The sequence below is a fragment of the Pimephales promelas genome, chromosome 14 (genome assembly GCF_988280905.1).
Source record: "Pimephales promelas chromosome 14, fPimPro1.hap1.1, whole genome shotgun sequence".
NCBI classification, from domain to species: domain Eukaryota; kingdom Metazoa; phylum Chordata; class Actinopteri; order Cypriniformes; family Leuciscidae; genus Pimephales; species Pimephales promelas.
In genome coordinates, this window is record NC_142782.1 from 14,548,240 (window position 1) to 14,565,127 (window position 16,888).

Consider the following 16,888-nt stretch of genomic DNA (forward strand, 5'->3'; position numbering starts at 1 on the left):
TTCACAAGTTAACAGAGAAGCAGCTGACTACCGTTTCAGTGGTGTTACATGGGGGAGATGATGATAATATCTTTTACTTCATTGAACTCCAAAGAGTGGTCCTGTCATCTTTTTTTTTGTACTGTTTCACCAAAGCACTTAAAAGAACAAAAATCACTTCACTTCCCTGTTGGAAGTCTAAAGCGGTACCTATCAAATTTGGGATCTAGCTGGTTGTTATCTGGTTCAAACCGGTTTAGGTGAACAGCTGAGAGGAACTATTAGCAAATGGGTACTGATAGGCCCCCTTAACCTGTAATGACCTGTTTTTCCAGCAAAGTCCTTGATCAACATTGTCTAGTCAAACACCTAAATCAGCTTGGAAAAAACAAAAAAACAAAAACAAAAAAACTAGCAATCATGTTTCAATACACAGCTGGGTGAGTAAAAAAAACAAATACATGATCTGAATTAGTATTTTATTAAGTTAAAAACATGTGTCAAGTTCTATAAATGTGCTCATTGTATTCATGTTGGTAGGGTTTGTCATGGTGTGTCAAGTTAAAATATAATTTCTTTATACTTTGATCACAAATTTCAGATATAAATATATTTTTCAAGTATTTAACAAATATCATGAATAATTGATTCATTCAACTTTGTCGACCCATAAAAAGTTAATATATATATATATATATATATATATATATATATATATATATATATATATTTGAGGAGAATTATTGACCATGGAATTTTAAGGTAGTTTATGTTAAAAGATCATACCATCAATTTCAATATTCAAACACAAATGCACTTAACTACAATGTAATAAATATTTGTGAACTTATTTTAAAAGGTAAATGATAAATACATCATCGGATGCATATTCATGTATAAATCCAACAGATGGATTACAATAATGCACATCTAGGGCAGTCAATGAAAAGACAGAAACAAAGCTTAAAGCTAATGTGATTTTTCAAATCTATTCTTCTGACTTCATTAATTACTCGTATGTCTAATGCTCTTGGGTACAGCACATCCTTAAAACAGCCAAACAGTAAACTTCATACATTAAGATGTAGTGATGAAACTGCTGTGCAGAGATGTTTCTGTAGAAGCCTCAAGGTTTTATAAAAGAGTTGTGTTGACCCTCACTTCACATTTTCTGGCCACCAGCCAGGATTAAATAAAAAAAAGTGAAGGAATATGGGTGAAATCCAACCCCTCAACATATTTTATTTATTGTTCTGGACTTTTACTCAAGTATGTTTGAGATGTAGCATGAGATCATGACTAATACAAAACGTGTACTGTATATAAAACCCAAAGCAAAACTTTGGAGCTTAAAACTTTTTTTCTGACCGATAGAACCATTTAGAAACTAAGTCGATAAGCAGCTAGCCAGAAACAGTCAAACTTTACACAGTGAGCTTCATCTTATAGGAAACAGCAAAGGAGATATGCACTATTACACTTGATAACCTTCAAGAAAGTCAACGTGTATGTAGCCCATAGTAGCATCGCTTCACAGCTTGCTGCAAGCTTCAACCGCAAAGAGGCTTCTTTATCTCAAAGTCAAACTAAAAGAAAAGCAGAGAGTACATGCAGTGAAAGAGATAAAACAGAGCAGGAATGGGGTAGCAGTGATGGAACAGTGTTTGAGAAAGGAAATGAGGACATCAACACTGGAGGACTGATAATAAGATTGATGTACCAACAACAATGAATTCAAACAGTGCACTAAAAACAAGCACACAGCACAGTGCAATTGAGTGTTTCGTTAAAGGGGATGTTACTGGAGGAGGATTAATGTAATCCCTATTGGACAATCCATCTTATGCTTGTAACTGTGTTTTGGATCGTGGTAGCTGGTTTCTTGCAGGTCATTAGATAGTCCAAACTGGTCATCACAAATTAACTGTTCAACAAACCACAATGTTCCAAAAACTGGTCAAGATGATCTACCAGTTTACACCAACTAATTTCCATCTTAAAGGACAACTCCAGCGCAAAATGAACCTTTGGTCTAATTACACATTGTTACCTAGTCAACCATTATCTGAGATTTGTTTTCATGATTGCCGAATGTATATAGTTTTATCTCTAAAAACAGTTTAGCCTATAACGCTAGTATAATGCTAGTATATGGGGCATAGAGTAATGACAAATAAAAATCGCTTGTTATTACCACTAACAAGGCTCAAAATAGCCCCACACTAACCTGACAGCATAACAAGGGTCCCTACATACAAACCGAAGCATTGAGAACGTTGTTAGTGTCCATACAGTTTAATAAGAAGATATTTTATACACACAGTCAACTTTGCGAATACAGGAAGAAGCCATCTTGGGAAAAAAAAGTCTCTACCAGTCGATCTACTAACGCCGATCCAAGTGCGCTGAACTGAGCAGAATCTCATATGGTCCGTTGTTTCCAGAAGAAACACAAACACAAACCGTTTTCTTCTCTTCAATATGTACATGTAGACTACCGTTCGCGCTCACCTTATCACCTTATTCACGTCTCACCCGCGCACATGGATCGCCGTTCGTCGATCGACTGGTAGAGACTATTTTTCCAAGATGGCTTCTTCCTGTATTCGCGAAGTTTACTGTGTGTATAAAATATCTTCTTATTAAACTGTTTGGACACTGACAAAGTTCTCAACGCTTCGATTTGAATGTAGGGACCCTTGTTATGCTGTCGTGTTTGTGTGGGGCTATTTTGAGCCTTGTTAGAGGTAATAACAAGCGATTTTTATTTGTCATTACTCTATGCCCCATATACTAGCATTATACTAGCGTTATAGGCTAAACTGTTTTTAGAGATAAAACTATTTACATTCGGCAATCATGAAAACAAATCTCTGATAACGGTTGACTAGGTAACAATGTGTAATTAGACCAAAAGTTCATTTTGCGCCAGAGTTGTCCTTTAATCAGCTAAAAACTAGCTACCATGTTAAAAAAATAAATAAACTTGACCTGTTAGCTAATGACTTACATAAAACAGCTTAAAAACAACTGTTATGTTCCTAAAACCAACTATAAACCCCACGCTTGAATTTCCAACTGCTAGCTGGGTGGTCACTGGTCCAAGATGATCTACCAGCTTGCACCAACTACTCACCAGTTTAACCAGCTAGAAACTTACTATACCATGTAAAAAACAACAACAAACAAACAAACAAACAAACAAACAAACTGGTTTGGTGCTGGTCCTTGAAGGTCAACCAGCATTCAGCAGCTCCAGTAATAACCAGCTGTACTAACTAATGGTTTGCTTTAAAAAACGGCTTATGTTCTTAAAACTATAATTGCCTGCAGCAGCTATAGGCTTGAACCAACTCAAGGCTTGCAACCAGCTTGCAACCATGTCTTATGTTCCTAAAACCACATTAAGCTGGTACAGCATTAATATAGTACAGTAGCTTGTCCGTCCATCTGCCAGCCTAAGCAGCTATAAACTAGCTACCATGTTCAAAAACAGCTTGAAAGTCTGGTAGCTTTTAGTTGATTCAAGATTGTTGACAAGCATTCACCAACTAATGACCAGCTTGACAAGCTAGAAAGCATTTTTAAGTGAGAAAAAAAAACCCTGGAATAGATGAACAAAACAGCTTGATGAATTAGTATCTGATTTGCTGCTGGTCCAAAATGGTCAATCAGCTTGTAACAACTAAAAAAACATGCAGCTAGGACCAACTAGTGACTTTATTTAACTAGTTTGTTGGTCCATCAGCTCGGACAAGCTAATAACCAGGAATAAAAATGATTAAATGGTGTGAGCTTCCACCAGCTAGAAAACCAGCTACTATAATATCAGAGAGAGAGTGGGGTGGAACAGAGAAAATGAATCTATAGAAGTGTGTTTGTGGTAAAAGTGGAGCGATGAAAAACCTGGCCGAGAAAGCAGATGGGCAGATGGATGAAGTGTGTACTCTGGGCCTTCACAAGGTCCTTTGAGGAAGGCAGAAATAAAGATGCACAGCTCACACAGGTTAAACATGAGAGATTGAGATGGATTGTAAATCATGTTGACTGCTGTCACATTGATACTTAAAACTAAATCTCTCATCTGTTATGCAAAACATAGACACAGAATACAATGATTGAACAAGAAGCTCGTCCCATGGGTTTAATTTAGAATCAAATGTGCTGATCTTCATCTGTTCTCTCACATTCACCCTTGTCAGCTCTTGACCTGCGAGGTGGACTGCTGACTCTGGCACACAGTAAACTGCTGGTTTGGTATATAACACATTACAATTTTGGAGAGTCAGTACGGTACCAAAAGTAATGACATAGTCTCTGAAAAAAAAGAATCACTGAATTTGCACATATATGCAATGTCAGAAGCATCAGAGTTGTGTTTGAGTGGAAAAAAACCAAACAATTTCAACAGGCAAATTGTATGTGCAATGTATTTTTATTGCACACACATTGCAATCACACACAGCAAACTGAAGTAATAATCAAATGCATTCTCATAAAAAGTCCTATTATATCACTCTCTTGTATGAAACACTGGTACCCCCATTTCATTATGGTAAAATGTTCTGTTTTAATGTAGCAATAAATAAAGTATTATATTGACTATTGAACTATTAATTAAAATCTTCATTCAAATGCTGCTTCCCAGCATTTACATTTTTAAATATATACATATATTGGTGTTTAGTATAAACATCTGTTTTAATCAGATGTACATTTATCAAATTATGTTTGTTTTTGTTTTTTGCTGTCACTCTGACTGAGCTCTTAAGTGCTCCATAATGTGTTGCATAAATAGTGGTAGCTGAACAACTTTAAATGATTAACTTAGCTTGTCAAGTAACAGTTTCAAAGCAAGACTGATGATATTGAAGTAAATGAACCTCAGGTTGAGGTTATGAAGTTAAAATGACTCATACTTGACAAAGAATACTTGTACAGCGAGTGTAGTCTCCCACACATTTTACTGATCACAGAGCTATCAGAAAAACTGTCTTCAGTGAGAGGTATTTTAAGTCCATGGATTGTAATGGTTCAAAGGGGAAAGCTTTCAGGGCCTATAGGTCAACAGAAATATCCCGGATCGTAACCGAAGGATGTGGGGGATTCATCCTCCTGGCTCCTCGGAGGAAGGGGATGATGATCTGGTTCTTTCCTGCTGTATGTCGACTCGGCGAATGCCACAATAGCCGCAACGTACACTTTGAGCGTGGAAGGGGACCTGCCCTTGTCGTAGAAGGATCTCTGGACTGCGAGATCGTGTTCATGACCCCTTCTGGCAACACAACGGATATCCATTGATTATCCACGCATGCAGAGACCAGCGCTCTGGATGGGGATGCCAAACCAATCCACCGGCTTGAGAGAGAAGATCTTTCCTCACTGGGATCGGCCACGGGGCTATGTGTGACAGCCTCAGCTCTGGGAACTAGGTTTTGTTTTCCCATCGCGGGGCTATGAGGAGCACTGAGTGGCACGTCTCCCTGATCCTCTTAATTACCTGTGGTAACAACGAGATCAGGGGAAAAGTGTACAGTGGGCAGCTGGACGAGGTTTGGGCCAGCGTGTCCTCGCTCTTTGAGAAGAATCTCGGGTAATGAGCATTGTCTTTTGACACAAAAAGGTTGACTTTCGCTCTGCCAAAAATCCGCCATAGTGACTGGACTCCCCCAAACAGTCTATTGTATCAGTATCTCGAGGGAATGTTGTCCCTGGAGAGTCTGTCTGGGCAGATGTTTTTATGGCCAGGTACATGAGCGGCTCTCAGCGAGCGATGGGCCCACACGAGAAGGTGTTCCGACAGTCTGCAGAGATTCCGGGATCTGACACCGCCTTGGTGATTTATGTAGGACACCACAGACAGGTTGTCCGAGCGGCCTAGAACATGGTGGCCCCGTAAGTGTGGGAGCAAGCGATTCAGAGCGTTCTTGACCACTATCATCTCCAGACAGTTTATATGAAGGCATTTCTCCTGGTCTGACCACGTGCGCGCTGTCACGCAAATCCGCATGCCCTGACCTCTCAGTGGAGCGAGAGTCGTGTCCATGCACTTTGTGAAAGTACGGGGTGCTAAAGACAGGACGAACGGCAGGATGGTGTACTGATATATTTGACCATCGAAGGCGAATCTCAAGAATGGCCTGTGACAGGGTATTATCTAAATCTGAAAGTATGCGTCTTTCAGGTCGAGGGAGATAAACCAGTCTCTGTGGCGAATTTGCACAAGGATTTGACTGGTCGTGAGCATTTTGAATGGTCTTCTCATAAGATTGTTCAAATATCTCAAATCTAAAATTGATCTGAGGGCTCCGTCCTTCCTGGGTACGAGTAACGGCTCTAAAAGCCTGACTCGCTCAACGAAGGAGGTACTGGTTCTATGGACAGCTTGCACAGAAGTTTAGCTATTTCTGCACGAAGTAGGTGTGCTACTTCCCCATTCACTCTCATCTTGGTTCATGCTGAAAAGCGTGGGGGGCGGCGAGCGAATTGCAGTGCATAGCCCTGCTTTACTGTGCTCACACGCCCGGAATAGCTTCCCATACTTTTGCATGCAGGGCTAGGGGCAGAATGGCCTCTGGGATCTGAAACAGAGCGGGAAGTGAGTAGATGTGGGCACGGGGTCATGAGCACATGTTATAGCTTGGAGGATCTGTAGTACTACCATGGAGCTCAAGGCTGAGGTGGCTTGTCCAGTGGCTGCATCATCACTGAAGATCTCAGGTTGAGCCTGCAGGGTCGACATTGAACGATCTTCGCACTCAGGGTAGCCGCCCTAAGAGTGTGCAATGGCTGCATGCTCACGGCCCAAATAGAGAGCGTAGATGAGATGGCGGTCTCCAGTGCTGAGCGGGGCTCGGCATGAAAGTGAGGAAGAGTGAGGCATTTTGACAAAAACGCCTCATGTTTTTTTTTTTTTAAATGTGTGTTGCGGCGGCAAACACAAACAGCAGAGAAGAAAAAGGATACTCTTTGTTGCCGGAAATCGTAGCAGGCAAGGATGGCTGAAGGCAGCGAAGGCTTCCTAAGCTTGCTGGTCGCTTTCTTCAACGAGGGTGGCTTCCCAAGATCCAGTGATGCGAAGAGTTTCACTGAAGAGATGAAAATCAGAGCTCAGACTGTTGAGCCCCTCTTTATATGCACTAGCCACTCCCATTTTCATATTTCATATAACTGACGTCTTGGGACGTCTTTTGACCATACGTCAATATCCGCCTTTTTAGGGTACCCTTAAACGTCGGTTACATGACGATCCCGGGCCGTCATACAACTGTTAGGTGACGGGGTAGGTTTAGGGTTAGGTTTAGGTCTGGGGTAGGGTTAGGATCCGATAACGTCATCTACCAACATTTAAGAGGGCCCTAAAAAGGCGGATATTGACGTATGGTCAAAAGAGACTGCGCTGAGGGTGCACAGCGCCCTCATTGGGCGTGACATCACACAGGGCTCACGATAGGCTGCTGCAGTTGCTGCAGGACAGCCAATAAGCAGGCATATACAGCCTGCTATGGTCTGCTGTCCGCCACACTGCATTGACAATAAATGAAAAATTAAGGATAATTTTTTGGCTTCAGACCCCGAGAAAAGATGACTATACCCATAGCGTATGCAACTTACACAATACGCCGAGAGAACCTATCGCAAGAGAAGATGATAACCAATTGGGTACTGGAGAAAATCACAGGAACCTATTAATTATATAGAGATGGACAACACAGTACAATTCACACTTTGCAGTCATGGGACTAACAATGGATACCTGTTGGGCAAAAACACTGAAAAAATGGCGACAAACAGTGGCCAGCCTGGGGAATTGCAGCCTTGCAAATTTCCAATACTACAGTCAATTACCTATTTAGACCATTTGTCACCGAATGTTAAATTTAGATATCAATTAGATATTATATATCATTAGCGGGCGGCAGTGGCTCAGTGGTTCATGTGGGTTGTCTAGAAACCGAAAGGTTGGTGGTTCAATCCTCGGTTCCACCTGACCAAGTGTCGAGGTGTCCATGAGCAAGACACCTAACCCCAGCTGCTCCCGACGAGCTGGCTGGTGCCTTGTATGGCTGACACCGCTGTCAGTGTATGAATGGGTGAATGTGAGGCAAATGTAAAGTGCTTTGGTGGCCATCAGGTCTATGAAAGCGCTATATAAATGCAGTCCATTTACCATCAAGAAAAGGTTAATATACTCGGAACGTGTGATCCATACACAGCACCTGCTGATGTTTTCATTGCTTTGAGGCTGGTAAAGTCTCTACCAGACTTGGAGTTTGGAGATATTTACATATATTTTATAGAGAATTCGTCACCTTACACCGCACAAAAAAATGAAAGCATACAAAAGTACAGATAGCTATCTTATTTTTAAGAGTGGATGGGTTAAAGGATAACTCCGGTGCAAAATGAACCTTTGGTCTAATAAAACATTGATGCCTACCTAGTCTAATCTCTGAGATTTGACAATTGCTGCCAGTTAATTACTTTTAATATTTGAAGAGTTCACATGCAAAAGCCTCTAAATGCCATTTGAAATTTTCTTCTAAAATTACCATTTTTTATCAAGCTTTTATATTTAAGTAAAGTAATTTCACTTAAATGACAATTAATAGGTAATCTTCATTGCCATTTAAGTGAAATTACTGAACTTAAATATACAAGCTTGATAAAAATGATCATTTTAGAAGAAAATTTCAAATGGCACTTAAAGGCTTTTGCATCTGAACTCTTTATTTTTGTTACTCAGTTCAGATGTTGTGGGAAGAAGGAGGTGGAAACTGACAAACATTCAAAGACTTTAATGACATAAAATAAAGCAAATACAAAATGAAAGTAAAAGACAGCAGCCCCTTCATGAACGACTGTTGTCACATATAATAAAACAGTCCAGGCCTGTTCTCCACTGTTGTCGCTCCTCCTTTTATGCTTCCACTTCTCCATAAGAAATATGAGTCCAGTGCGTCGCGCAGGTGTCGCTCATCATCAATCACGCCACCGGCCTCATGCCGTTCCTCCGCGGTCCTCTGCCTCGTCCTGCTCGCCACAATTTTTACATTAAGTTACTCATCACTTGGTGCCAGGTAGGTGGGGCCCCAATGGGTCTGGCTTGAATTTCCCACTTAGGACCCACATAAGACTCTTACAGAGCCCATTTAAAGCCCATCTGGGTAACCATAGTTGGATCCCGGGTGCAAGCCCACTTAAGGCCCATTTGGCCAGGTGGGGCCCAAATGGGTCTGACATGAATTGCCCAATTAAGACCCACGCAGTACCCGTACTGGTCCCAATTTTAGTACATCTGGGCTTCCACAGCTTGCCCCAATGTGGATCCCGGGTGCAAGCCCATAATGGGGCCCACATTTGCCGCCCATCAAGCCCTCATATGGGCCCCACATGTCATTGCTGGCTGGGTAATTATTGTTTTTATTTTAAAGTAAGTTACTTGTCACTTGTGGCCAGTTAATTACTGTTAATTTCACAGCCAGTTGCTTGAGTAGGTATTTAAAAACAATTATATAATTTTGACAATTAAATTAACAATGAAAAAATTATACAATAATTATATAATCGCCATCCTCATTCATTGTATGGAAAAAAAATAGTGTGAACATTTTTCAAAACATCTCATTTTTCATCCACTGAAGACAGGAAGTGAATATGGGTGAATTTTGTGTGAGACCCCAAGACTATGTTTCCCTTCAATTTCTTAATTCACGCTTTTATGAAATATCTCATCTCAACGAACAGATCCAGTAAATGTTTTTAGCACAATGCAGTTATGAGGCAGTGCTGGTTTCTCTGGAATGAAGAGGATTTAGGGCTTAAATAAATAGAAATGCAAATGCAGGAAGGAAACACACTGCCTGGTCATCAGGGGGCAGAAGAGAACAATTAGCCTCCCAGCCATTTCTGCTCACTGGATGGCTGACCACCTGCAAGACAGTAATCACAGACAAACAGCAAAGCACAAGAGAAATCCCCTCTCACCACCCCATGCAGGGAGAGACTGGCTCGGAAGACGATCCGTTTTATTCATTCAGTGTTTTTTTTTTTGTGTGTGTTTTTTTTAGTATTTCATTGGATATTCATGAGCAGAAAGGCAATAAGAGATGATCATAATCCAACAGCCATTGGCAATGTTTAGACTCAGCTGCATTCCCAATAAGGTTGAAGTTGATGAAATATGATGTTAATCAAAAGGGGAGAACTTTGATGCGAAACGTATCTGCAAATAATATTAGCTAAACTGGCATCCTCTCTACTGTTTAATATGATTCTCAGTATTCCGGCTGTATGCAAATATACCAAGATTTTCTTTTACTGTATCCTGTCTCCTCCTGATTAATGCTTCTCATTTTCATCCCTAACGTGCCCAAACCTGTTTAAAGTCTCTGAAGGAGCTCAGTTTATAAAAGGTTAATGAAAAGGTCGATACAGAGCTTCATCGTATCAAAGTATAAAGATACTACATACGGAAAATGCAGATTATACCAGCTGGTAAATTACAGCTAATAAACCAAATCAGAAATCCTTATTTAGAGCTTTGGGATTTCATTTTGCTACAAACCTGCATTGCTAGTAAATGTTAAAGGTGAAGTGTGCAATTTATGAGCTTGGAATTACACACTTCACCGTTAACATTTATTTAACATTTTTATTAAAGGGTGTAAATGAATTTTAGTATTATTTAATGTAAAAGGACAATTATATTTAGGCTCTAAATGAGTGTGTTTTATAAACTGAATCAAGGCAGCAATAAACTGAACTTTGTCACAGATCACCCTGGCCACCATCCTATTAACTTCATTTCCCAGCACGCTAGCTCCTTGGTTCCCAGCTACACACCATTCACAACCACACACACCTGCACCTCATCATCACCCACATCACTTCCACAATCCTCATTGTTCCTGGTCTGACCTTGTTTGTGTTATGTGGTCTGATCTCCCTGTCTCCAGCACCTTCCTCTATCAGCCTTTGGACTCCACTACCCTTCTCACCTCATCACATCCTTTGTATTCAATACATATCACCATTCACCATCCACCACCATTCTTCCTTCCCTGTCATATACCATTACAAACTTGCACTTGAAAATACAATAAGAACCTTGTTAATAAAACGTATAGTAATAGAAAAGCATGTTAATCAGCAATACACCCGACTGCCCATTTTTATAAATGAAGACGACGGAATTACCCATCACGTAAAATGCGTACTAATTGAGTCAAGTCAAGTATATTTATATAGCGCTTTCACAATATAGATTGCATCAAAGCAGCTATACAGTATCAATCAAAACATAATAACAATGTTCGTTTCTTAGTGGAAAAACATCCACGTTTGGTAGAGCTGATCAAGAGTATTACCGATTGGTTAATTAATTTGAATATCCCCAACTGAGCAAGCCAAAGCCAACAATGGCAAGGAACCGGAAAACTCCATCAAGTGACCTAATGGTGTCCTAAAACTCCACCAGGTGACCCAATTGAAAAAAACAAAAAAACCTTGGGAGAACCCAGGCTCAGTCAGGGGCCAGTTCTCCTTTGGCGCTATGAACTAGATGCCGGATTTACAGTAACTGTACGGTAAAAATGTATATGTCTCTAAACAGACTTTCAACCTGTGATAAACGCTGATGCGTTCACATGCGCATTAAGAATTGATTCTATTGTTATGTGCGTTTCAATATATGTGCGCAGGTTTGGAATTCCCTACAAAACCATGCCTGAACAAACTACTTGTCTTGTATATAAATATGATACAGTACCGAATTTTGTTTCAAAACGAAATTCACAACTTCATCTGTAGAGTGAGAAAGGGATCCTTCATAGGGAGAGGCTAGTTGGCACTTCCGCACTGCACTGTCATCGGGTCCAGGCTAAGGTCCTCGTCAGATCTGGATACGGCCTGGATCCGGCAGGCTGCGGGAAAACCTTGAGATAAACAAAGATAAATGCCTTATGTTGTAACGAGTACATCAGGATTTAAGGGAAGTGTTCCCAGTTCCGGCTGACCTAATCTATGCAGCCTAACATTGAATTATAGAAGTCTATGATGTATTATGTGTATACTAGGGCAAAGAGATGTGTCTTTAATTGAGCTTTGAACTGACAGAGTGTGTCTGCTTCCCGGACAATGGTAGATAGACTATTCCACAGTTTTCTTGCTAAATAGGAAAAGGTTCTACCGCCACCAGTCGATTTTGATATTCTAGGTATTATTAACTGACCGGAATTTTGAGATCGCAATAGACGCGAAGGACTATAATGCGTTAAGAGCTCGCTCAAGTACTGCCGAGCTAAACCATTTAGTGCTTTGTAAGTAATCAACAATATTTTAAAATGTAACGATGTTTAATAGGCAGCCAATGCAGCGCAGACTAATCCCAAGACGTCATACAACTGACACTTTTGACTAGGGCTGGGCGATATGGCGATATATATCGTTACCGCGATAGAAAACGTCAGACGTAACAGATTTTTTTATTCCGTGTATACCGCGAAATGCAAATAAGGGGGCGTGGTTAACTCCCGTGCAGCGCACGTGAGACTGATGCTGAGATTTCTCAAAGAAACATGGAGAAAGCAGATCAAGAGGATCCACAAAGGAATGACATTTTCTAAAGGATTGTTGTTAACGTGATATGTTCGGGGGGAAAGGCAGCCGTCAACTTGAGCAGAGCAGCAGCACCCAGGCTACAGTTAAGAGGAGTGCACGTTCGCAACGATGAAAGCATGAAGTTACTTGATAACAACATTTCATAGGCTATATCAACATCATTACGAGAAATAACCTTAAATAATGTATAGTTATCCGCTTCTTTCCTTCTCTTATGTATAGTTACTTTTTAAACATGAAAATCGCATTCAGCATGAATGAACATCCTGCTTGTTAAAACGAATGTATAATCCTGTTTCTGAGGCAAAATTACTAAATATGCAGCGCGAGTTGTATATTTTTTAACTCCAAACAATTGCCTACTGAACCAGTTGATAAAATCTTCCTTTGATTCGATCCGTGATTACAACTTCACTCTCAAATTAATCGATCGCATTTTGTTGATGTTAAGACACGCGCGTGCACATGCACTGAGAGGGAGCGCGCGGTGTTCGACGCACTGTTATAAGGTGTGTATAATTTAAACTACTTAGTCAACACTAACAGTAGCTGCGGTTTGGTTTTCATATTGCTGCTCTCCTTCTTGTCACTTCTGAACTGACGGGTTGCCAGATATAACAAAAAGAGCAAAACAAGCCCGTTAAAACAACAGTGTGTGCAGTCTCCGGTTGTGCAGGAATACCCTTCTCCGTTGAAAACGCAGTATAATAAGCACATGTGGTAAAAAAAAATATTATAATTATATTATATATAAAGTTGAAATGCACCTATGATATCATAACATATCAATCTGTTGTGGGAAGTTCATCTAAGTTTATGAGTGTTTTTTGTTTACTATATTTTGATATAAAAATAGTTTACCAAATTAATCATTTACCAAATAAAATAAAAATAAAACAAGGTGACATACTTTTCATTTCTAAAGTATTTGGGCTTATTTAAAGCCCTTTTTGTCGATTTTTTTTTTTGGGGATAACTATATAAATAACGATATCGTGAAATATATCGTTACCGTGAAATAAAATTAGTCATATCGTGAAACACAATTTTGGTCATATCGCCCACCCCTACTTTTGACCATACGTCAACATCCGCCGTTTTAGGCGTCGGTTAGGTGACGTTATGTAATCCTAACCCTACCCCAGACCTAAACCTACCCCGTCACCTAACTGACGTTAAAGGTAAAGCGTCAGTTGGATGACGCCCCAGGATCGTACCCTAAAACGGCGGATGTTGACGTATGGTCAAAAGCGTCAGTTGTATGATGCCTTGGGATGAGACTGTGTTAGCCAATGCAATTTTACGAGGTGGCTAATTCGTAACAATTTGTACGACCTCACTTGTACGAATTAGTACGATTTAGCTAAATCGTACATATTTTACGAATTAGCCAATTCGTATGAATTCGTTCGAATGACCTACCCCTGACCCCGCCCCTAAACATAACCGTCACGTGGGTTTAGACAAATCGTACAAATTTGTACGAGTGAGGTCGTATGAATTAGTACGAATTAGCCACTTTTGAATCACTCGTACGAATTCGTACGAATTGGTCGTGAGATAGGGTAGTATGGTCATACTTCCTGGTTCTGGTAAGAACTCAAGCTGCTGCGTTTTGCACTAGCTATGGTTTGTTTATTAAGCGTGCAGGTCAACCACCCAGTAGAGCATTACAATAATCTAGTCTTGATGTCATGAACGCATGAGCTAACGGAACGCATTTGTCAATGAGAGCATATGACGTCATTTAGAAATAATTCAGCCCATTCTCATCCAAGCATTTTGACCATGCTTCAATATCTGACGCTTTAGGGACACTTTAGCGTCAGTTAGATGACACCCTAGGATCACGTGTAACCCTACCCCTACTGACGCTTTTCCTTTAGCGTCAGTTAGGTGACGCTGTAGGATCGTGTCATGTAACTGACGCTAAACGGCGCCTTAAGCGTTGAATATTGAAGCATCGTCAAAAGGTGACGCCTTGGGGTGAGAATGTGTTGAATCATTTTAAGATGGAAAAATGTGGTTTTACAGATACAGATACTAGACATGTGACTTTCAAATGAAAGATTGGCATCAAAGAACACACCTAGGTTCCTAACCGACGACGAAGACTTATTAAATGTTAATACAATTTTTAAAAATCATCTGTACCATGTTTGTGAGAAAAGAAGATAGTGAGGAGAGCAGTCAGGAAAAGGATGACAACAGCTTGTAGGATAAGTGTTCCGCATAAATGTGAGTACTAAACAGCATCTGCAGGTGCTCCCTTGAGAACCAGACCAAAAAAGTTGCACTCCTGGTATTTACTGTAATAAGTACATTGTATGTAGGTACATGGGGAACAGGACATGTACACAATAAATACATTGTACCTACCAAGTAGTTAAAAACACTGCAGTGTTTGACATGAGATGGGGTTGGTATTTCAGTCACATTTTATATTAGGTGTTTTTGTCACGAAATGATAGAACATGAGATGTGGAAGAGGAATTATTTAATGGTGGGCAAACCACGTACAAACTCAAAATAATACAAAACTACAAACAAAACCATCCCATGGAGGAAAAACAATGGAGAACTCAGGTAGCATAGAACACATAAGGGAATATAAGGTGTATTTGGATGCAGCCAGAGCAATAATTTATAGTTCACTCACGCATTTCAATTTTGTAATTTAGGAAACGTGGAGAATGTACAGTAGGTGGCCACTGAGAGCAAAATCCTGGAAGTGGTCCAGAGTGCTGGCTGTTGACATGGAATTGTTGATGATGTTAATGCTAATACAATTTTAACCACTTACTTTATCTGGTTACTGTAATGTACTATTGAACTTCAAAAACAAAAAAAGCTTTTGTTCAATCAAGTCATTTTGATGTTGCAAACGAGTAGATCAAACGCAGCTTTGTATGAAATATGAACAGTGAGTTATATTAAGTTAATTACTCTTGTGGCCATAAAACATAGCAGCCTCAGAGTATACATATACCACATATGCACGAAAAAACACCATTGGGAGTTTATTGCAGCGTGTTCTCACAAGCAATGAAGTCAGTCATACAAAATATATATGAAGGATGTTGTTATTTAAACTTAAAAATATGAACGCTGGCTTTAAGCCATTTAGTAGATTGGAGTTGGGAACACCATGATGATCAAGAAAAAGAATAAGATGAAATATGACCGTAAATTATAGGAAATTGTAGGTCGACGGATGGTAGAAAATTGACTGTTGTGTAACCGCTGTTTTCATGGATCATTGTTGACATATAGCAATGTTCTTACGAAATTATGGAGAATCTTTACCTCATCTCCTGATTCCCCCTGGTTGAGTGGAATTGTGTCGGTTTTGTTCATATTTACATGATTACATACTCTGAGGGAATGGAATAAGAAGAGCCCTCCATCAGACCTTGAGTTGTGGGCTTGTGTCATAGACAGACATATATTATTTATGGTGCCAGTGCAGTGAGTGACCCTTGACCTGGAAATGTGGTAATCTGTTTCTAGCTATGTTTGAAATGGAATAGCTTACTACTTACTGTACACAGTACACTATGCACTATACATACTGACTATGTTGGTTAAAAACAGTGAATGTACGGTTACCATTGGTCAAAGGGAATTACATAATAGTTAAGGCTTTGCCTTTTTGACATGTAAATCATCTGTGGTTCATCTCTTTTGTTCAGTCCATTGAGGTCAGACGCAGGGCCCAGTGCGAGGTGGCAGGTATTCGACTTCAATCTGATCAATTTATTACATTACGTTGATGTCATCCACTGATTGGTCTGCACAGCACTCTTCAAGTTCAACACACCTTAGGTCAACTTAGGAAAACAGAAAATAATTACAGAAACTAAGCCAAAGCAGAACAATATGTCACAAACAGTATTTTTTTGCAGGAAATAAGTTTGTTTTACGTCTTACTGCTGCACTTGAATAGTTTAAAATCAGTTGAAAGTGTAAATTGGTGATGCTTAAAATGCATGCAATGGATACCTTTTTGTGACAAAGCAACACTGCAATGTGACATGAATGTAACAGTGAATGTAACTAGAAATAGGCATGTATAAGTGTCTGGTTTAGCTATGTTTGATAAAATTTGTCACATAAAAAAAAATGGCAGCTTCAAATTCAAGTTGAGCTTTTATTTCTCTGATACATATATTTTATACATAAAGAGAATAGATGAGTTGCAGACATGTCTTTCAGAAAGGTGAATGTCTTCGAAACAATTGATCTTAATCATTCATTACTTCTTTAAAGTGCTATTAGCTATTATCTC

General features: G+C 39.8%; 1 long non-coding RNA gene across 2 annotated transcripts in view; it reads right to left on the reverse strand.

Annotated features, from left to right (window-relative positions):
* Positions 1-8,757: 8,757 nt before the first annotated feature.
* Positions 8,758-16,888, reverse strand: part of LOC148973697 (uncharacterized) — a 53,286-nt gene continuing 45,155 nt past the window's right edge. For both annotated transcript variants that reach the window (XR_016146478.1, XR_016146479.1), the window contains 2 exons: positions 11,750-11,915; positions 8,758-9,012 (listed from right to left, as the gene is read on the reverse strand). This is a non-coding gene — a long non-coding RNA (uncharacterized LOC148973697). The remainder of the gene's footprint in view (positions 9,013-11,749; positions 11,916-16,888) is intronic.